The sequence below is a fragment of the Tamandua tetradactyla genome, chromosome 11, assembly GCF_023851605.1.
Source record: "Tamandua tetradactyla isolate mTamTet1 chromosome 11, mTamTet1.pri, whole genome shotgun sequence".
Lineage (NCBI taxonomy): Eukaryota > Metazoa > Chordata > Mammalia > Pilosa > Myrmecophagidae > Tamandua > Tamandua tetradactyla.
The window spans coordinates 46,380,992-46,405,255 of NC_135337.1; the positions used below are offsets into that span (position 1 = coordinate 46,380,992).

The window sequence follows — 24,264 nt, forward strand, 5'->3', positions numbered from 1 at the left end:
TGCTCTCATTGATAAAGTTGTTTCCCACAGAGGTAAGGGTTAACAACTCCGAGGCCATATACAAGTGAACCGGACAATTCAGTGAAAAGATGCTATATGATTGTTTCTTCTTTTTCATGGTAGTTATATTCTATAAAGTCACCATGAACACTGAATTAGAGACTAGTGAGTCAATATTCCTAGGGGAATTACAAGGTTAGTTGGCCTGCAAGTCTCAGGTTATATTTTTGTCAACCAATCAATATGTGATTTTTTTTTAATGTGTGTTTCAGTTTTAAAACACTGTAATTGATTTCTTTCCTTTTCCTTATTGCATCCCTGAAAACAAGATGGGTCGCCAGCAACTCTGCTGGAGCCATCCTCAAAAATTCAGCCAGGGCTTCCAGTCTTGCCCCTTCTGCTCAGACCAGCACAGTCTGATTGGGAAATGCAGCCTCAATACATGCTGCAATATTTCCATCAGTACACAAAGGATATACGCTTCATCAAGTTGGACTAAGTGACCTTCCAAGACTGCCTGACTAAGGAAACAATACTAGCTCTTTGTATATAAAATAAAACTAGAAAACTAAAATTATGATTATTTGAATGTTACTGGAATAAATTGGTTTTAGAAGTCTTAAGAAAAACACTATAATTCACATGTATTGTTGATTCATTAACGTTGAGCTCACAGTCAATAGCAGTATAATTCATGCCTAAGCAAAGCTTGTCTAATACACATTTTCTCTGTAAGGTACATCACAGCTTCTAGCACTAAGGAACTTTACACAGCACTTCAGTACTACACTTGGGGTCCACTTTAAATGGTGAAGTCAACAAGAAATAGCACGAAAATGAAAAAAAATCATACCACTAAATATACTGCTGAAAAGATGTTTGTTTACAGTATGAGAGTTGAAACAAGAAGGCAGAGCCTCAACTATTCCAAATTCAGTTGGGAACATATGCATTGGGGGTCTCAAAGATTTAGTGCTTTGTGCATGTTTGTGAAAGGCAGCAAAAGTGCCACAAGCATTGATTTTGGAGTTACACATATATTTCAGAAAGTAGGAAAATTTACAATTACAGAACCCATGAATAATGTGGATTGATTATGTGTTAATGCATTAGAGTCGGGGACATCAATACAAACTTAAAATAGGTAGAGATGGCTACATGCAGAAATATTTATAGATATGTGCATGTAATTGGGTTAGTAAACACACATCTAGTTCATGGCTCTGTCAGCTAGAAGTGATTACAACCCAGTAACAATGAGCACATCTAGCACTCAGATTTTGGTTCCCAGTACCATTCCCCAATAAAAAGAACTAGGACTCCATGGAGAAATGTCTTATTCAAGAACTGGGGTAGTAAATACACAGGACAAATCTGGAGTAACTTGTATCACAAGGAAGTATGCAAGTGAACACTTACACACACACACACACACACAGAATACAATGTCCATGATGATGAAAAATAGGTCAAAGGGACACAGTAACCAACTGAAAGAGCTCTCAATGGTCCAACCTGTAATAATTTGAAAAACAAAATGAATAAAGCAGTATTGAACTATAACCCAAAGTGCAAAGTAAATATTAGTCTGTCCTGACATGAATAAATGATACAATAAATAAATAGGGGGTTATACAAATGACCCGTGCAGAAAAATTCCAAATAATTCTCAAAATATTCTACCTTAAGAAGATGGAAGCTAATTCCCCACTTTTAAGTGTGGCTCAGCATGGTGACTTCCTTCCAAAGATTACAGTATAGAAAGGGAGTAACCTGTCAAACACTATCCCCGCCAGGTCATTAAAGGCAACATTGACCGTGAAAAGTCACGTTGATAGTTATTACCATTGATATAATGTGCTGAAAGTGACACTTCACCTCTGTAGTCTTCTCCCAAAAACCTGTAATCCAAGTTTAATTTTGTGAAAAATATCAGACAATTACTAATTGAGGAATATTCTACAAAAATCTTGACCAGTATTCTTCAAAACTGTCAAAGTCATCAAAAAACAAAGTCTGAGAAACTGTCACACCAAGAGGAGTCCAAAGAGTCATGATGATTAAATGTAATATGGTATCTTGGATGGAACCTGAAACACACACACAAAAAGACATTAGGCAAAAACTAAGAAAGTCTGAATAAACTATGCATTTTAGGTAGTATATAAAGTATCAGTATTTGTTTGCTGATTGTGACAAATGTACCATACTACATTTGTCGTATACTAGCATACTAACAATAGTGTCTATTGTTAAAAGTGGGGGATAATGGGTATGAGGTACATGGAAACTCTCTGTCCTAGCTTCTCAATTTTTCTGTAAATTAGTACTCTTTCAAATTTAACAAGTTCATTTTAGAAATTTAGTGAAATTTTTTCAAGTTGATATAAAATGCAATTCACTTGCCAGGAAGTAAAAAACATTTTCAAATGTAAGAAACATGTTTGCATCTTTTATTTATAATTTGTACCCATAATCTATTCTCTATTTACTTTCAAATATACAGTACTACTTGTTAAAGTTCTGATTCAACACTCACATGACACATGATAACAGGAAATAATCTCAATGTTTGATCTGAAATATATCTGACTACATCAACATCTGCCTAACAGTGTATGTGATTGCCATAACTGAGATAATTTCTTTAAGGTGTTGGTCCTGACAATGGGAATCTATTTAAAATGCTTCAATAGAAAAAGGGTGGCCTGGGGTTATGGAGCATGAAGTCAAAGAAAACAGTAAAGACATTGCCTAGAGTCAAAGAAGGATGAAGACCCATCCCAACAGAATGACAGTACAGAGGAGACAGGCAAGGGGGTGGAACTACTTCTGATGCAATGGGATTTCAAAATGGAAAGAGGAAACTATAATAGCTGGGTTTGGGGTTGGGGATAAAAGCTTTATATATGGTACCTGCAGCATCTCTTGTGTATGTGTAGAGAGGGAGCTGTCAATAGTGCTGAGCCAATTACAGCAGTAGCTTTTATATTTCCTTAGCTCTTAGTTTAAACCTAAGACATGAATAGGAATTCTCTTAGACAAATATCAACTATAGCAATTTTAAGAATGGAAAAAATGAAAAAGTTGTAGCTCTTAATAGCTAAGTAATCCCATGTGAGAATGCCACGACCTCGGGGTTGGAATCTCTTCACCAATAGAACACAGATAATGCATACTGCGACTCTCCTACTGATGGTCCCTGACACATTTCTGACTTTGTTCCTTCAGTCTATCTAAATCTGTTTCTCTGACTGCTCATTGATTCCTCTTTTACCTTAAGACTCAAAATGATCTCTACATATTCCTTGGTCCCTCCAGGCCCATTCCTGGCTCCTTCCAAATAAAATGGATACATTCTGATACATTATCTACCTGTGTTCCCCAATCTTCAATCTGGGCAAAGCTACCCCTCTCTTGATAGACCCACACAGAATCCAAGATACCAACTCAGTTGGGTCACTACTAAAGGGCTTTACCTTTATAATGAACTCCTTTGATACAACTGAACTATTCTAACCTATTCTTGTGAACCATTCAGAAATAACTATATAGTTTCATCTTAAGAATCTTTTATCTGTCTAGAATTTTATGACGGGAAAAACATTTCCACATCTATTTCTTCATCCTACTCTAACATAAACTCAACTAATAGCTTCCCAGTGATAAAATTAAGTTCTTGGACTGTTACTTGCTCTAATCCTTATCCCTAGTAACTGGGGACTTTGAGTGCTAAACCTAAGTCCATTACATCAAATACAGCATAGTCCAATAAATTTGGTTTTAAAGTCAGGATTTGCAAGACCTATCTGCAAAACCTTAAAAATCACAAATATGCCAAGCGAAACATCCTTGTTTTTACAGCAATTTTTGAATACCATTAACATTGGAACATTAACTTTGGAAATCCCCTGAAAAAATTGCTCTCCCAGCTGTCCCCCAGTACTAACAGTAGTCATACTCTGGAATTATTGTGGTTATTGATCATCTAGTGGAAGCAAGAATTTATGATGGATTCCAAATTACAATCAGCCTCACAATTATGCCTATTTTTTCTTCCATGTTTAATATGTATCCTGAACTGTTCTTGCTTTCTGACACCCTCTCTAGTCACTACCTGATGAGATTATTATTTTTGCCTCTTCTCTTTCTCCTCACTCTAAGTCATTTTAGTTATTAGGTTACCCTTACATTCTCTCTCATATTTTTTCAAGTCCTCACATCTCATATAACCCTTTACTTTCAAATTTTGATTTTTTAAAATTTAATATTATGAACATGTAGTGCATTCACAATGCTGTGCAATCATCATCTTTATACAGCTCCAGAACATTTTCCTCCCTCTAAAAGGAAGGCTTTTCCCATTAAGCAGTCACTTCCCATTCCTTTTCTGTTCCCAGTCCCAGAAAACCACTAATTTTCTTTCTGTTTCTTTGGATTTGTCTCTTTCAGATATTTCATATACATGGAATTGTAGAATATATGTCCTTTTATGTCTGCTTTCTTTCACTTAATATAATGACTTCAAAGGTTATCCATGCTGTAGTAAGTATCAGTTCTTCATTCCTTTTCATGGCTGAATAATATTCCATTGAATGGATATGCCACATAGTGTTCATTCATTCATTTGTCGTGGACATTTGGGTGTTTCCACTTTTTGCCTATTGTGAATATTGTTGCTATACACATTTGGGCACAAAGTTTTGTCTGAGTACCTGTTTTCAAACCTTCTTTTTAAGGTGTTGTTCCTGATAATGAGAATCAATTTTAAAATGCTAGAATAGAAAAAAGAGTGGCCTGTGATTACGGAACATGAAGTCAAAAAAGACAATAAAGACATTGCCTAAAGTCCAAGGAAGGATGAAGACCCAAACTGCCAGAATGAACAATACAAAGCATTTCCACCAAAAGTGGAAATGCTGGGTCATCACAACAATCCTTCCTGTGTATTCTCATCTAACTTCAAACTTCTTAAAGCATTCAAGACCCCAACAAACTGCCTCATTTTGAAATTCATCTCAATTCTTACCCCTATACTTCAATCAAGAAAGTCTCATATTGTTCTTGTAATTACTAAACTTTCCATTCCTGAGTTTTATTTTAAATTTATCTCTTCTAATTAATATTCTTCTCTGACATTATTACTTCAAAATTTATCTCTTTAGAATTATTTATCTAATTGTCTCCACCTCTGTCTGTTAAATCTCTCTATGATAATGATACTTTCAGAATATATTATTTTCACTTGAAATAATTCTGTTTGAAATGTCAGGAGCAAAATTATTCTCTTTCCTCTGAAAATACCCGAGCTGAGCACTCAGAACAAGAAGCATGTTGTTGTTATCTAACTAACTCAAATTTAGTAGCACAAAGGAACAGTCATATTATTATACCTTCTAATTTTGGCATCAGAAATTCAACCAAGACAGAGTGGTGTGATTTATCTTTGTTCCTCTATGTCCAGAGCCTCAGTTGAAAGTGACACAATTGGGCTGTAGGATATGCATCCAAGTTGGTGCCATGGCTGGGGTGTCTGAAAGTTAGGACATCACTAGGACTATCCATCAGAGTATCTTCTCTTGGTCAAGTTATGCAGATTTGGCTTCTCACTGTATAATTTCTGGGATCCAGAAAATCCCTAAAATAAGCATCCCAAGAGACCATAACAGAATCTGTAAGACTTCTATAACCTCACTTCGAAAGTCTTGCTGTGTTTACTTCTTATATATTCCATAGGTTAAAGTCCAGATTTGAGGGGTTGGGAGGAGTTAGACTCTATCTCTTGATGGGAAAGTAGAAAAATCATATTGAAGAAAATTATATGAGATCGAAGATTTATTGCACTTATCTTCATAAAATACAGCCTTTAACAAAGTACCACCATGCAAAAATTAACCTTGTTAGGATGACATCCTGTGACAAAGGTACTGCTTACTTCTTTGTTCCCAATTCACAAACCATAATCTTCATTTCACTTATTTTGTCATAATTGTAAGTATATGTTATTTGAAATTGCCAACATAATTTTTTGGAGCATTCTTCCATTAATACATGTAATCTTGTAGTGCTGTAACATGTGGTGGCCAGTACCACCTGGTGCGGGGATCAGGGTTTGGGACACTGGAGGTCAGGGGTTGGGAGAGGGAAGGGACACAATCACAACTGGAATAATCATAAAACTTAGTGCCCTTGTGATTTTTTCATAGAAATTACATCTCCCAGCAGGGCCAATCAGAGCATTTTCTGAAAACAGAAATCTGAGAGAATGTATATTTCCTTTGTTATTAAGCTGGGGATATGTGGATCTTTGCCCACTGGTGGCCTTAACTGGCCACATAGGAGATGCGCATCTGGAGCAGAAAACATTCAAGCTATATACAACCAAAAGTAGAGTCACAGGATGAAGAGAAAGCTATGGTCACATCATTGGAGTCCCAAGATTCGAATGTGTATGAATCTTTACTTTCAGGTTACACAAACAAATAAGTTCCTTTTTTTTAGCCATTGCATTTCTAGTACTGTGGTAAAAAAGTTCTTCTAACCTAAATGAGACTGGCTAAATTCTATTATCTATATATAAAAATATTTGAAAGAAAATCAATAACAAGACATGGCATGCAATTAATGAAGATTGTATGAGAAGGAACATAATGAATTATTTGGAATGACAGAAATTTATATAACCAAGCACAAAATAATAAAGCAATTTTTAATACAACATGAGTTACAATGTCAATGTGCTCATATAGGTACTGATAAGAAACTTTCAGCAGGAAGACCAAAAGAAAATATGTTTAAAAAAACAAATTATTGAGTCTGAATCCCTTTTTCCTTACTCTTGTCACAGACCTACTCATCTTCGTCTGTGTGCCCAGTAGAAACCTAATCTTGTGGCATTTGGTACCAGACTTGCCAATGTTTGTTTCAGCTCCTTCATTACTAAGTCTTTTAAATCAATCATCCACACATGAGCAGTTTACTTTTATTATTAGGAAACGTAGTTATAATAGTGAATGAAAAAAAAATCAGTGACTGATACCTACATATTTTCTTTCAAATACATTTATTTTCATGTGTATTTAATATTCTTCCTGTATATTCTGAAGAATGCTTTCTCTATGCCTTTTAAATTTTTTTCCCTTTTTCATTCTAACGTGAGTCATCTTTCCACAAAGGTTTGGTGAGGATATCTCAAGCCTCCCGCTCCCATACCCTTACCACCAGTGCAGAAGTGGGGTTGTGGCGTATAAAACCTCTGCTTCGATGCAATTAATCTCCAAATCACACCATGAATGTCTTGTTTTCATCCTTTTTTAAGTCATTTTTTTCTGCTTTAAATTCCTTTCCCTTCCTATTTTTTTCATGAGCTACGCCCTTTACTTCATTCAAAGAATTTTCTTTTTTAACTTCTGTGCTTTAGCCAGATCAGCAATTGCTTTTTTGAGATGCACTGATGAGGAAGGTTAGTAAATCCACTTCGGGTGGTAGAAAGAATAACTCACTCAGGGAATCCATACTGAAAATAAGTTCCCTATTGACCAATTATATGATGCTAATCATACCCCTTACGACAATAATTCAGGGGATTTGGTATTTAACAATTGCTTATCCTAGTTTGTCCTGTCTGCACAATGATTATTTGAGCACTGATTATAAGTCTAGAACCTGGCTGAGCACTATACCACAGAAACACAGTAAAACACGGCCCTAATAAAAGAAGACAGTGCTGAGACAATACTGTCACCCATAAAGAAGCCCATTAGAGAAGAAAGACTCTAAAAAATACACAAATTAGATGACATGAATAATTACATATGGGTAATGACAGAGGAAATAAACATGTAAGAAGATCCTCGCAGATACTTTTGAAGGTGATAGGACCTGATCCTTGCAGAATGCTTGAATTGTGGCTCTATGGTAAGGTGCTGATTGGTGTAAATTAGAGAGTTGCATCACTTTGGTGGAATAAGCATTATTGGCTCAGGTATGGAGGTGGAAAGATGGAAGCAATTGAAAGAAAATTGGTCTAGTTATGGCAGTGGTTTCATATTGGAGAGTAGTCAGCAATAAAATTGAGAGTTAGACCAGTGTGGTGAAATCCTCTTTAAACAGTTTTTGTGGCCATAACAAAGAGTCACTGTAACGTCTTGAGCTAGAAAGTTACACACGTCCTCAACAAAAGACTCCTGCTCAGGAAAGCTAAGATAGGAAGTTCTTTTATTAGAGCTGACGACTGTTTCGGGGTGGTACTGACCTCAGTGATACAGGGATCTTCCCAAGATAAATGATGATGATTAATTAAGTCAATCAGACTGGCTGCATACGGGAAAGATAAGGAAGGAGTATGGGTTAGACTAAGGAAACTTGTAGAGTGAAACATTTCATGAAACCACATAGGCCACAAGGGAGACTAAGAAAGTAGACAATTGCTTGCATTAATCCCCTTATACTTAAGGTGATCAGAGCAAAACGTCATTCCTTTTCTCAACAAGCCTACTACATCGCATTATAGAGTTTTTTTTTAGGAATATCTATCAGACATCAGTACTGAATATTATAGATAAGAATATATTGAATTAAGCTAGAGTAGAGAACATGAGGCCTACAGACTATAGTGAAAGAAATGACAGAAGAAATAAAGAGACATGAATGAATGATCCTGGAGAACAAGACTGAAGGGCTGGATATCAGTACTGAACATCACCAGAGTCGATTCCTTAATGAATCCCTCAGGTAAATACTTTTTGTATGGAGAAATAAGTAAGGTCTATGACCAAAATTTTAACAACAACAGAAAAGATAGATTTTTTTTTTTAAATCTTTCAAATGTAAAGAAAGTATTGGTTGACTCACCAACCCCCAATCAGGTTAGCTTGAGTGTTTGACCCTCAGGAAAACTACAGGTGGCTATCAGTGGTCAAAGAATGACTCTCTCAAAAGCCTGGTGTTTTGAAAAATAATTAAGTCACAATGGACAATAAAAAAATAATGACCCATATCACCCAGAGTAATATTTAAGTTCTAAACACAGGCATCCACAGCGTTGCCTTAAAATCTGAAGAATAGCCCGGGGGCCTCTGCTGTTCTATTTTCAGTGCTGAGTTTTCAGATGTGTACGGTTTATGGCAGAGACTACCATGCAATTCCCCTGTGACTTGGCTCAGCTGTAAACCAGCTCATTGCAGCTGGTTTTGCGCTCAGCACTGTTACCAGGCAGCTCTGCAGTAAAGAAAGAATATATGGCAGTAGTTCTCAAATTTTAGTGTGGCTGGGAATCATTAGGACACGTGTTACAAAGCAAATTCCTATGTCCCATACTTACAGATTTTTAATCAATAGGTCTGGAGTGGGGCCCAGAAATCTGCATCTTAATAAGTATTTCCCAGGTGATTCAAATACAGGTAAGTCCATGAACAATACTTCTTGAAGCGCTGACATGAAAATTGCGACCTAAGTGCCCTATCCAGCATGTATGTTCCCATACATGCAGTCAGTGCATCTTCCATTATGGCAGGAAGCACATCCTATTAGAGTGATTTGCTTATATTTTGCCTCACTAGACTGCAAGCTTCTTGAGGGCATGTCCTGGTCAATTAATTTTATGTCCAAAGTGCCTAGAACACTGAGTTTAATGAAAGATAATCTGAAGTAGATTCCACACATCAAACATGATATTTCCCAATAACTTAAAGAGATGAAAGGACATTTATAATTTAACTAGAATTTTATTCGCCAGGTTATTCTTCTGCTAATATCCACTGTTCCAAGCCATATGTGGGATCCCATTACAACTTCGGGAGAACATATTCTCTTTCAATCAAACTAAATGTTACGACACTGAACCACTGCCTGCTACATAGTTCCACCTTTCTAGCCACAGTGATTTTTTTTTTCTTTTGAGAAGTGGACAACTGAACAAATTTGAGCTAAGCTTGGTACCTAAGTTCCCGGTTGTACTGGTTTGAAACTATCATGTACCCCAGAAAATTCCATGTCCTTTAATACAGTATTGTTGGGTGGAATCATTTTTGTTGTTTCTATGGAGACATGACCCACACAATTGTGGGTAGTAATTCTTAATTACATGGTTCTCTGGGCATGTGTCTCCATCCATTCAAGGTGATGTTGCTTACTGGAGCCCTTTAAGAGGGAACCATTTCTGAAAAAGCTTTAGAGCCAACACAGCCCATTCAACCAGAGACCTTTGGAGATACTTAGAGAAAACACCCCCAGGGAAGTCATTGAAGAAGCCTGGAGAGAAAACTAGCCGACGTCACTATATACCTTTCCATCTGAGAGAGAAACCCAAATGCTATCAGCCTTCTTGAACCAAGGTATCTTTCCCCAGATGCCTTAGTTTGGACATATTTATAGCCTTGGCTTAATATGAACATTTTCATGACCTTAGAACTATAAACTTGCAACTTCACAAATTCCCTTTTTAAAAAACATTCTGTTTCTGGTATATTGCATTCCGATAGTCTACAAACTAAAACACTGGTCATGGTAATTGTTCAGAGATAGACACAAGCCTGAAGAAGAGATTCAGAGTCTATCCCAGGATTTACGGCTGTTGCTGTTTTCGCTGGAGCTAATGTGATAGAGTTTTTCTCTTATAATCGTTCACTCACTTATTCACTCAGTAAATCAAGTAACTGCTCTGTTCAAGTACCGAAAACTTACAGGAAGCCTCCTATATGTGAACTGCCCGTCTCTTTGTTCTCTGCCTCTGACCTCCTTCATCTCAGCTCCTACCTCTGGCTTCTTCCTCATGACTGAGTGACAGCTTTCCAGTCAAGCTCCAGCCTCAAGTTTGTAGTGGCTACTTTTTCCTGCCTGGAAGTCTTACCCCCCTGCTCCTTATCTACATGATTCCTCCTTCACTTTCAAGTTTCAATTTGGTACTAGCAACTCCCTTCCCCCACAACATTCCTGATCTTATTTTTCCCTTGTTCTAGTTTGAAATTGTTATATACCCCAAGAAAAGCCATGTTCTTTCTCCTAATCCAATCTTGTTGAGGGGAGACCTATTGCTTACAGTGGAAACTTTGATTGGATTGTTCCCATGGAAATGTGACACACCCAATTGTGGGTGAGAACTTTGATTAGATTGTTGTCATGGAGATGTAACCCACTCAGTTGTGGATGTGACCTTTTGACTAGAGGAAGATGAGACACCCACCAATTTAAGGAGTGTCTTAGTTAGTTTACTGGAGTTCTTTAAAAGGGGAAATATTTTGGAGAAATCTCAGAAACTACATAGAGGCAGATTTTTGGAGATGCTTGGAGTACTGAAGATGTTTGGGGCGCCAACAGAGAGAGCAGATGCCTAGACGTGGATGTTTGGAGATTCAGAACCCAGCAGACATGGCCATGTGCCTTCCCACGAGATGCTAAGCAAGCCAGAAGCCAGAAGCCAGGAGGCTCCACATGGGCTAGGAGGGCCATTTGAAACGAGAAGCCAAGAACGGATGCAAATACCAGCCATGTACGTGCCTTCCCATTTGACAGATATCAGCCTTTCTTCGGAATTAAACCATTTTCTCTGGATGCCTTAGTTTGAACATATTTTGTGGTCTTAGAACTGTAAACTTGTAACTTAATAAATCCCCTTTGTAAAAGCCATTCCATCTCTGGTATATTGCATTCTGGCGGCATTAGCAAACTAAAATATCCCTACTCTACTTCTTTCTTGTTCCAAGGAATTTATCACCTTCAAACATACTAAAAAAATTACCTTCAGATTATGAATATTGTTGGTTGTCTTCCTCCATTCCCATATAATGCAAATTATACTAAGACAAGGATCCTTGAGATATTCTAAGCATCTAGAACAGCTCTTGCCACATAATAATCTGATCATTCAATTCATCCAACAAATATTTGAATGTTACTACATGGCAGGTAGTTATACAAACAGATCAAGCTTCTGTTCTCATGGAACTTACATTCTAGTGGAGAATGCAGACAATAAACCACAAGTTATAACAGAATGCCTAGTACTGATAAATGCTTAGGAGAAAATAGAGAATGGAAAAAGTGATAGAGAATATCAGAGGTATTATTTTTAATAAGGTGTCCAGGCCCTTGAGATGTGGCATTTGATCAGAGTCCTGAAAGAAATGAGAGAATGAAGACATAATGAATCAGACACTGAAGCCAAATTGCTAAGGCTTGAATATGGCTATGCCATTTATTAACTGTGACATTAAGTAAGATATCTTTCTATAAATTAGTATCCTTCATTTGTATTCCTCAGAGACTTGACACTGAGTATTAAATGAGTTACTTAAAAACCCATAGAATGGCAGCTGAGCATACGAAGTAATCTGTAAGTATTATTATTATTGTTATCTTGCGGGGGCAAATTCCAGTAGAATACTTGAATAGTAGCTTGCTTGGCATAGTCAAGGAACAGTAAAGAAGTAAGTGTGGCTGGATGGAGGCAGGAGCTAGTAGCAGAGTGGGGAGATATGAAACAAGGAATATCCACAGGCCAAATCATTTGCTTTGTACCCATGAAGTTAGTGGAGAAGAATCTAAGAAATGCAGACAAACATGCTCCCCAGTGAATGGAGGGAGCAATTTTTCTGTAGAAAAGGATGAATTTGACATGCTGAAAGAGGTATGAGAGGGATGAGAAACGTGGAGGAAAGAAAGATTGCAGACTCTGTGTAAAGCTTTCTCTGTTCTATATCTCAACTCTTGCACTTAAAATTCTGCTTTGCAGCAAATGATTTCCTCATTTGCAAAACAAGGCTAATAATAGCACATACCTTAAATAGCAGTCCTGAGGTTTAAAAACGTTAACACATGTAAATTACTTAGAATAGTACCTAGCATATGAAAAATGATCAATAAAATGTTGGTCACTTTTATTATTGTTGTTATTACTGAGCTGCTGGAGCTGAGCTCCACACCAGCATGCCCTATTTTTCTTAGATTTTTATTTTTGTGATTAGCCTCTGAATCAGTTTCACTGTTCCTTCCAGAAAGCACAGCACCAAACTCATGGCAGATCTCTAACTATCCCATTTTTAGCTCTCTCCTCACAAAACTGCCAATTCACCTTCTTGCTGTTGACTATGCCTCCTTCCCTTGTCTTCCTCATGAAAACAACTTATAAATGTCCTATATTCAGTCTTTAGCCCTTTACACTTCACTTTACATTTCTTCTCGGGGTTATCTCAGCAGCTTCCCAGCATCAACTCTCAAGTCTCTATACGAGAATCCCCAGATGTACTATTCTTGCTCTACTCATTTCACATTGCCATAATAAATTACTACAAACGTAGTCATTAAAAACAGCACAGATTAATCTTACAGTTCTAGAGATCAGAATTCTAAAACAGGTCGACTGGGCTGAATTCCTACTGTAGGCTCTGGGGGGAAATCCATTACCTTGCCTTTCCAAGCTTCTAGAGGTCACCTGCATTCCTGAGTTCATGGCCCCTCCCTTCACTCTCAAAGCCAGTAATGCAGCATCTTCAAATTATTCTGACTCTCAGACCTATGCTTCCTTCGATCACATTGTCTCTCTTTCCCTTTTAAGGATCCTTGTTATTACATTGGGCCCACTCAAATAATCCAGGATTAACTCTCCATCTCAAGATTTTAACTTAATCACTGAGGTACACCTGCAAAGTCCTTAGCCACGTAAGGTAATATATGCACAGATTGGGGGAATTAGGATATGGACATCTGTGGAGAGCCATTATGCTGTCTACTAAACTAGTTTGACTTTTCTTCCAAGTATTAAATTTACATTAAATTTCCCAATTTACTGCTTCTGCTTCTACTTAAAAACATTCAAAAGCAAAATCATCTCTCAACATACATTCAAGGAAACTGCTCCCCTTTCCTTTCCACTAATGTTGTATAGCTATTATCCCAGTCATCCTTAACAGAAAACATCATGAATGGGTAACATAATGCAAAAGAACATGGGAACTAGGAGAAAACTGCCTAGATTTTCTCCTAGAGCCTACAGTAGGAATGCAGCCTGGTCAACCTGTTTTGGACTTCTGATGTCTAGAACTGTAAAATTAATCTGTGCTGTTTTTAATGACTATATTTGTAGTAATTTATTACAGCAATGTGATGTAAGTACAGCAAGAATAGTACATTTGGGGATTCTGGTATAGAGACTTGATAGTTGATGCTGGGAAGCTGGTGAGATAACCCAGAGAAGAAATATAAAGTGAAATGGAAAGGGCTAAAGACTGAACTTAACTGCACCATGCCTCAGATTTCTTACCTAAATATAGGGACAATAATGGACTCTACGAAACAGACTCTCTTTGAGAACTAAATAATTGATCAAAAATGCATGTCACATAGTATAAGCTCAATAAGTGTTAGCTAGTTCCCTCATGCCTTATATTAGTCAAGATGGCCTAGGTTTACTGCAATAATAAATTATTTTAGTGTCTCTGTGTGCTCAAGAAAATTCCATGCAAAGGGCTGTCTTCAATAATGGAAATTTATTAGCTCACAGTTTTGAGGCTAAGAGAAAGTTCAAATCATCAGCAAAGTGAGGCTTTCTTCCTGTAAAAAGCTAGCTGCCAGATATGTTCAATCCTTTGCTCCTCTGTCACATGGCAGTGCACATGGTGGCATCTCAGGGCTTCTCCTTTTTCTTCTGGTTCCATTAAATTTGTCTCTATCTGTCTGAATTTCGTTCTGCTTAAAAAGAACTCCAATAACAGGATTAAACCCCCTACTGGGCCACACTTTAACTGAAGGGACCTCACCAAAAGGTCTTACTTACAATGGGTCCATAGCCACAGGACTGAACTGTGTTTAAGAACATGTTCTCTGGGGTACATACAATTTCAAACCACCACACAAATAAATAAATGAAATCTCAGTAGTCTGCGGTGGCAGAGGTTTCTTTCTCATTCACAGATCATATCTCTTATGCGACAACAGGTACTGTTCCTCATTGCCATTCAGGCTAACGGAGCATTCACCTTCCCAGATACAGCCAGTCACAATGATAGAGGGAAAAAGAACACACTGGAGAGTCTTACACTGGAAACTGAGTGCTCAGGTAAAAAATTAAAACACTTCACTTCCATGCACAACTTGTCATGAACTAATCACCTGAACCCACCTCACTATAGAAGGACAGAAAGTGCAATCTACGTATCTAGAAAAAGAGAGAATTGGAATTATTTGGCCAATAGAACTAAAGACAATTACATCCTCAAAGTCAAGCTATTAGAGTCCATGTTAGATTCACTTTGACATTTGTTTTTATACCTAGTCCCTATTTTTACTCCAACAGGTATATATATATACCTCAAATGATATTTTGCTTCGACCATCTTACTGGTTTCATTACTTCCATTCTCTTGTATTTTTTAATACATCCTTCAAATTTACATTATGATTCTAATCAGATCATTTCCCTGTTCAAAACCTTTTGATAATAAAGCAGTTTAGTGTACTGGTTAACAGCTCTGGCCCTGGAGATAGACAGATCTAGATTATTATCCCAGATATGCTATTAACTAGATATGTGACCTTGGGAATATTACTTAAACTCTCTGAGCCTCAGCATGCTTTTGAAGATTAAGTAAGACAATGTTTGTAAATTGCTTATTTACTCACTATAAAACTAGATATTACTGCAGCTTAATAAATATTAGCTCTGTTTATCCAACATCTAAAGAATAAAGCAAACTTCTTAACATAGCAGTCCAATCTTCTGTAGCCTGAGATCAACTTAATTCCAGTCTTATTTTCTCTATATTTAACCACCAGTCACAAAACTTACATCAGAGAGCTATCATTCTGCATTCTATCAATACAGTAGAATATTATCATGTCCTTTCACAGGCTGACCCCAAAGCCAGAAATGTCCATTGTCTCTTTGACCCATAGAAGTTCTCCCATAGTTCAAATCTTATCTCCAATGCCATGTTTTGCCATAAAGCCTTAACTGATGACCTAGTCAAAATGAATCATCTCTTCTCTTCTTCTTTGTGTATTTTTTATATCACTTATCTCCTGTTGCTAGCATTGCAAGCCTCCTTTTAATTTTGTGTCCCCATCAGATTCTAAGGCCCTTGACTCAATTCATCATATATGGACTGAACCACTACTATGTACCCAGAGCTGGAAAAAGAATTGTGGGCACAACAGTTAACAAAACAGATGTGAGTTCAGCTCTCTTGGAGCTCACAATTTGTGCCTTTCCAATTGTGTTATCTCACACATGAGTGTTTGTTGAATTGTGCTCTACTTTTCCTGCATAAGGTAAACTCAATAATCTTTGTGTCACTCCTGACTCTTTCCTATGGATTCTCCCGTTTCCGTGTCTTATTTAAATTGTTTTGACCAATTCTAAGCATGAGGCTCTAATAAAGACTTTACAAATGCAAAGAACTATGAGAATTAACTAATCTTTCCTATAGTTACACTCTTGTTTATGTGTCCCAGAATCAAGTTTTGCATCATGAACAGCAGGACTGTTTTGTGGCTGTGTTTTGCTATACATTAAAATATGTGTTGGGGAAGGACCAGATTCTCAGCCTGCACAACTATAAACATTTTCTCCAAATTGCCTACAATGTGATCCATCCTCCAAAGAATATATACAAAAACAAAGCTTTGAAGCAAGGTATATTCCCAACTTGAAATGGAATAAAATATAAACTACCTAGCAACACTCCAGGACTTCTTTTTTAATTAGCCAATGAAATGTGCCTTGAAAATTTATTCTCCGGTTCCAAGAGATGCCTTCTTTGTGAAGTCTTACCTGTTCACCTCAATGTCCCTGGTAGAAAATTTGACTTGATAATTTGCATTCCCAAGAAAAGGAAATACCCAGGTATGAAGAAAGGTCTCAGTCCTGGGAGTCTGACAATCTTGGGTTCAAATGATGTCTTTTCACTTAATAAGGTAAATTATAGCCGTGTAACCTAACCTCTCTGAGCTTTAACGGTCTAGTGGTAAAACGGAGATGGCATATACCTTTTGTAGGGAGGCTGTGAAGAGTAATAAAATGGCATATATTAGCTTTTACTGGGAAAGTGGCATTTAGAAGCACATGCTTTATTGTTATCAGCTCCTGTAGTTCTGGATATATCAACCTGCCTTATCCAGATCATAAGTATTTTGAGAACAGTGACAATTTTTGAGAATGATGATTATTTTGGTTACTTTCTCCATTGCCTAGCACAGTGCTCAAAAAAATATTTATTTAATATATAGTTTATAAACTCTGGCTGTTTACAAGGCATGCAGGCATTCTTTGATATCTTTTATCTTCCTGCCAGTAAACCCTTCTGATTTCACTGCCTGTCATTTCACATTGACTGGTGACTTGAAGATGGAACCTATACAATGGACTATTACTCAAACTGGTATTAGAGAATTAAGGATTCAAATATGGTAAATGAGATATAGATCGAAGATCCTGACCTAAATAAATATTATATTCAACTTGGAGGTGATGACTTCAAGTCAATTTTTTTAAGCAATGGTTTCAGAATGTTCCTTAAAATTAGATATTATTTTAAATTAGATGAATTAAATATTTATCTCTTGCATTGAAATTTTTCTCTGCATATGAATGTGTTCTACATTCCTGCAAAACACTTGCTAAAGGTTAGTATTTTTGTGTGTGAATAAATGAGCATGCCTTCAGAGAGCATGAACAGAGTGATAGTAACAGTAATTGTAATATCAGATTAAACTCAAATTTAAAAGGTGCAAGGTCCCCATTTTATAGTCAATAAAATGTAAAAGTACAAAACCCAGTTTGGGTACTTTTGTCTTATAATCAATAAAATGCCTCTTTCCCTTATTAGGCAGTGTCAGTTGCAGTCAACCATCGTCAACAACCAATTTGCTCTATCAGTGAAGCAAATCATTACTAATCACATGGTGCTAGTGTTGCAGTTTTCCACTCTGTTTTTAGTATGAAATGGAAAAAATATATATTTTATTTTAGGAATTTTAAAACTACAAGATTTAAAGGACAGTGAATTTTCAGCCTACCATGAAAGACTTTTTCACGCTTTCCTTAAACCAGAATTCCATGTATACCACCTACTGCCCCCAATCATGCCTTTACGAATCACCCAGTACACACTGAAGGCTGGATATATGTGTGACAGCTATCATCTTGGCAAATACAGCAAGAATAGAAAGACATGCTAGGCACAGGAAGGAAAGGAAGGAAACAGTAATTTTACATCAAATCAAGCTAGTCAGAATAAAGAGGGATGAGCAAATTGAAAAGGAAGAGGAACCTTGTCCCTTATCCCTCATATAATCAGCATAGACCACATTGGAAGTACTCAATAAATATCAGCTAATCAATTTATTCAGGATCAATTTGACAGAAAACTGAAGTCTTCAGCTCCTGGTAGCATATTCTGGAGCACAGAATGGCTTTTAAGTAAGGCCAGAAAGCTTTTGGGACCATGAGAGGTAGAGCCTACAGCTGAATGGAGACCACACAGATTCTTCAAGCAATCACATTTATTAGTCATCTAAGCAGGACAAGGCTCAGAAAAGCAGAGTCGGGAAAATCAACCAGCTAAGAAAAAAGACTGGCTGGTTGGCTGGCTGACCCTTTGCATTCCTGGATGGACAGGTTTCTTTTCTGGTGCAACGATCTTCTAGGTCTGTAGGGTAGGGCATCTCCCAGCTGTCAGAACCCTCTCTTCACTTTCCTGGTTAAGTGCCAAACTCAGTACTGTCAGTCAGGAAGAGGTGGTTGCTGCAATGCAGCTGACTTTTACTCCTTGCTGCTTGGGCCTGCAGCATTCTGGAAAGAATCTGCTTCTACAGAGCCACTGGGGACCAGCTCCAAATCCAGGTGGTGTTCTGAGAAGCCAGGGAGCAGCAGGCGCCAGTGAGGCTAAGCAGCCCCGCTGTGCAAGGCAGAAGGAGCTGCAGAGATAAGGGTGGGGAGGGAGAAGAATGCTCGGCTGTTTTTAATGTGCTTGAACTGGCATCGAAAAGAAGATATTTCTTCTTGGAAGCTAGACCCAGGAGCAACCTCTGCTACTATGGGAACAGCTGTGGCAGTTCTTTGGAGATGGCTAAGTTCCAGAATTCAGGGTTGGCAATCTAAGAAGCCTCTCTAGCTTTTGGCTCTGAATTGATCATTACACTAAAACTGGAGGTTTAACTGGAATAAATAACACTTCAGGGTCTGTTGTTTCAGGTGCAACTTATCCCTACTAAGTTTAAAGATATACACACAGCTACCATACTTTTAGTTTCTACATAACCAAAAGCAACACAAATACAGATTTTGAAATCTTTATGGAGATTCTCATCTCAATGCACTGGGACTTGGGGATTTACACATATAATTCCCATTAACACTAATAGGAGTTAGAGTATTGCACCAATTCCCTCATGTCTAAATAGGAACATAACCATATGGATACTAATAAATACATTTTTAATTCTGATTTTATGCAGATTTAACATAATATTTTATACAACATTTAGCAAACTCTTTGGAGACAAAGATTGTCGCGCTTAATTCTCCCCAACGGAGACACAAACTCGTACTATTTCTACAAGAATATTGATTTCTTTTGTACAGAGTAAAAGGTTCGACTAAATTATTGGTAGTAGTTTAAATGTAAGCAGTAAGACTTCTCTAGTGCAAAGCATTCTTTGTTTGCAAACATTCCGTCTTTATATGTAGCAACCTCATGACCCATCAGAGATTTTGTTTTTTTCCAAATGATGACATTTCAAAATCAATAACTGTGACTCGATCTTTTTACAGTGTTTTACTGCCACCTCCTGGAAAAATCTTTAAAAACAAGAGAGGTAGAAACTGAGCCTACCCAAGCTGAATTGAAAGAATCCATTAGTATTCGCAAAGAAAAAAGATTTTAAAAAATGAAGAAGAAAAAGGAGAGGGAGGAGAAGGTGGGGGAAAGATGAAGAAAGAGAAAAGGGGAACTGATCAAAGGAAAAGAAAGATTTATTTTTAAATAAAGATAAAGAAAGAGGAAAGAATGGGAAGAATCAAGCACAAGAATAGGACTGAGACCTATTTGTGTGTGTGTGAGAGAGAGAGAGAGAGAGTTAGAATTTAGCTTATTTTCTAATGGACACATTTTTTTAGAAAATCCCAAAGTAATAAATAATAAGTTTATTATGTATATAAGAGAATGAAGCTAATATTCAGGATGAATTACCTCAAAAGGCATGGAGATACGAACAGGTAAAGCAAGCCATTTATTTAGGAATTACTGAAAATATCTCCAAAATAAGTAACATGATGTTGTAAATTTTAAATAGATTTAAATAATAATAGGATTGACTTTTTTAGAAACTAAATTCCCTCACAGAAACAATCCAAACAGAGCATATGGTTTTTGAGGGAAGAATATTAGATTTAAAATTTTTAATTGCCTTGAACTCAGTATAGAAAAAATGCAAAGAAACAATTTTCAGCGGAAGCAAGTGTGGTTTCTCTGAATTTAACTATGCAACTTCTAATAAAATGTATGCATTTAGAAGATGCTTACTAATGTCTCTGAAAATGAACTATTCAAGAAGCAGTTCCATATTGGGACATTCTAGCTTATAAGTCCATCCAGAACAGGCTTCCCTACCCCCTACCTCCTGAGGAAGGAAAAGAGATGGGGGGACCTCCTTTTCATTCAGAGATCTCACTTAAAGAACAAGTCAGTAGGAAATACAGATCTTCTACCTCAAATAATGAGTGCTCATTGAATTTGAATGTGAGGATCTGGGACATTTGATTTTAAAAATGAAATGCAAGCCAGTAAGCCTCATCATGCTAGGCTTAATGATAATTGTGGAAAGATAATTAGGATATTTTTAATTTCTCATTTTAATCAATCACAGGTTTATGAGGATTCTTTTTTTATTGTATCGCGCTGACACCAGAAAGAAGAAATTTAAGAAGAAAGACTTGAAACACATGGTGATTTTATTTTTTTAAACCAACAACCTTGAAAAGACAGTCTTTTTGAGCAAACCAGCATTTAGAAAATGAAACACTTCTTGCTGATTATTTTGACTCTAGAGTTTAATGTGCACAGTATCATTTCACACATACATATGCACATATGCACTAAGACCCGCAAAATAATCTTTTAATTTTGTCCTCAATTTAAAGCAAATTTTAGGTAGAACTCCTTGACTTTTCTTCCAAATTCCAGCCAGACGGTTATGTGTACTTAAATGGTGCCTGGAGCAATTGCAGGCCAAGGTTTTATATATTATATGGCATCATATTGAGATCATGTATTTTTTTCCAAGTTAGGAAAGCTGTTGGAGAAGAATAAAAGCTGTTTCTATAAATGCCACCAAAGAAGACAGTTAAAATGAATACATGCCTTTTTTTCCTTAAACCAAGATTTCAATCATTTTTATGTCTATTCCACAAGAAAAGCCTAATATTATACAGCCATTTCCACATTCTCAGGTACTATAATATTATCTTCTTGGTGCACGTGCCCAGCTTCTATTAAATACTGATGGTGAGTCCACATATGCAACCTGAGAAAACAGTAGCCCTGAGCAGCTTTTGCTCCACAGATAGGAATATGGGCTATGCTTTTCTTGATATGATTTAACCGTGCATTAAAATGAATTATATTTCCATTAATGCACCTCATGAAAACAGATTGGCTTGTCCTCAGATTATATGGATGAAGAACAAAGAAATGGGACTTCAAGCCAACACCAATTCAAATTAGTTTAGAGAAGATGAAAATAGTCGATTAACCCCCAAGGAAGTGTCTGCCTTGTAGATCTTTACTTATCTAGGCCATATGTGAGAGTGTGATTGTATAACATGTATTTTTGCCTATCCTTACGATCCAATGGGTACAAATGAAAGCACAGTAATATAGAAAGTCTAGATAATGTCTCTACATTCCATCTCCACTCCTCTTCTGCATTCTCTAGCTATGCTACATCCCTCTGGTTCCCTCAGAGTCCATATTTTCTGAATCCTAAGTAGATCTTCACATTTGTCTCCAAACCAGCCTGTAAGCAAAAAGTCAATGTGGTGTATCTGTTTGCTCTCCTTCTCCAATTCATACTTGTCTATGCCCAGAGATTTCGAAGGGACCTCTCCAGTGTCATAATTGAAAGTACCCTTGATGAGCAGCATATCAGTGTCCAGCTTCCTGGTGATTTGCAGCCACCATTCTTGGGATTCTAAAGAAACCATCTTCCAGGCATAAGCAGATAAGAGAACACTTTTCCATTTGAACCAGAAAAAAAACACTACCCATGCTCAAATTTCCTCAAGTTCAGCAACAAATATATTTCTCATGCATGTATTTCTCACCATTCTAAACATAAGGGCTCAAGATAAAATGACATGCCATCCTCTTTCACTGTCATCCTTCTCTCTCTCTCTGTGACTGATGTCCCAGCTATACTTCTCAATCCTTGGAAAGTGGCAAAGCAAAGCCCTGTGCAAATCAACAGTTGCCAAAGGAGTTTTATCAGCCTACAATGCTTGAGCTTTCTAAGAGTATTTTCACTGTATGTTTACCTTCCCTTTCATATTAAGAAGCATTTTCTAAACAGTAGAGTAAGTTCTTGTCCCCAAGCCAAAATTTGTACTTGCTTCAAACTTTTCTCTATCTCCACTTCCATCTGATGCTGGCCAGGTGACCATCAGCTCAGCTCTCTCTCTCTCTCTCTCTCTCTCTCTCTCTCTCTCTCTCTCTGTCTCAGTCTCTCAAACACACACACATATATCTGTAATATGTAGAAGATACATACCTGGAAAATACCTGGAGATGTTTCTTCCTTTTGTGGACTTCTAATTTTTTTCCTGGGAGATTATTACATTGAATTAAGTAAATGATTGATTTAATCTCCATTTTGCTACAGCCCAAAGGCATTCTACCTTCTCTGTTGTCACGATGTTTAAAAAATTCTCCCAAAATATATCTTATTTTTATTTACTTTTAAATAAGTTATATTTATCACCTTTTCTCGTAACAAGAAAAATGATTAAAAGCTACAAAAGATGAAAGGTCCATTAAGAAACAGTTTTCTTCAGGGCTTGGACCTCAACCTGATACTTGAAAGCGTTTTTTTTTTTTTTTAATGTGAAAACATTTACACATGTACTCATGCAAAATTTCTTAAGGGCTTTGAAAAGAAGGAGAGAAAGAAATTTTAGATACTGATAATAAAGAATATTGGTAGTTTTCTCTCTATATTGATCTTAAAACATTTTAACATAATCTCGGCATTTTGTGCTTACAAAATTCCAAATAATGAATTATAGTCCTATTGTAAGCTGACTTAGAATTTAAAATAGTGTTTCCTTTAAGAGAAAAAACAATCATTTTATACAATCCAGGTACCACTTTATGACACAGTTATAAAATTAAAACCTTCTTTTAGTTATTTCTTCCTATATTAATATTTGAGAGTGATAGCATATGGAACTTATTACCATATATATTAAATAAAAGAGAACATATAATAATTAAAATATCTGAAGCCATCCAAATACCCTTCAAATGATAAATCGATAAACTATAGTGCATCTGTACATACTCAGCTAGACTCAGCCATAAAGAGGAACAAACTACTGACACATACAACCTGAATGACTTTCAAAAAAAATTATGCAGAATGAAAGAAGCTGCTCTTAAAGGGTTACATACTGAATGATTTCACTCGACATTCTCAAAAAGGCAAAACTGTAGTAATGGAGAACAAATAAGTAGTTTTCAGTGGATATGGATAAAGGGAGGGTGTGACTAAAATAACAACATAAGGGAGTTTGGGGGATGATATACCTATTCTGTATCCTGATTATTTTGGAATCAATACTTTCATTGAAATTTATAGAACTGTGCATCAAGAGAAAAAACTCAATTTTACTGTATGACAATTTGAAAATATACAGTGTACTATTATATAAAGAAAACTGGAATTGTATGCACACACATATATATACACACGCACACATATATGTTAAGTTGTGGAACAAGAGTGCAGCCTGCCGCCTTTCCCTGGGACCCACAAAGAAGACTTGTGCTGAAAACCAGCTGTGTTAGTCAGACTTGTAGGACGGAATGGGAATGCGGGCTGACACTTCTTGGGGCATCTCTTGGGGATATCCGACAACAGATCGTTGTCTGTTCATGTAATCTTTTTCCTCTTGCCCTTAGTTCATATAAACATTTCCATACTAAGTATTTAAGTTTCACAACAACTGGCCCATCCCCACTGTTATATCTGTTCCTGGAGGAAAGTGCATGGCGTCCG

General features: G+C 36.8%; 1 long non-coding RNA gene and 1 pseudogene across 2 annotated transcripts in view; one reads left to right on the forward strand and one right to left on the reverse strand.

Annotated features, from left to right (window-relative positions):
- Positions 1 to 329: 329 nt before the first annotated feature.
- LOC143649505 (small ribosomal subunit protein uS14 pseudogene) lies at positions 330 to 499 on the forward strand (annotated as a pseudogene).
- Positions 500 to 1,104: 605 nt separating this feature from the next.
- The window catches only part of LOC143650117 (uncharacterized), a 39,708-nt gene continuing 16,548 nt past the window's right edge, over positions 1,105 to 24,264 (reverse strand). Inside the window, exons 2-4 of one of the 2 annotated variants that reach the window (XR_013159381.1) lie at positions 2,917 to 3,014; positions 1,846 to 2,090; positions 1,105 to 1,515 (exon numbers count right to left, since the gene is read on the reverse strand). This is a non-coding gene — a long non-coding RNA (uncharacterized LOC143650117). The remainder of the gene's footprint in view (positions 1,516 to 1,845; positions 2,091 to 2,916; positions 3,015 to 24,264) is intronic. The other variant, XR_013159380.1, reaches the window with a different exon arrangement.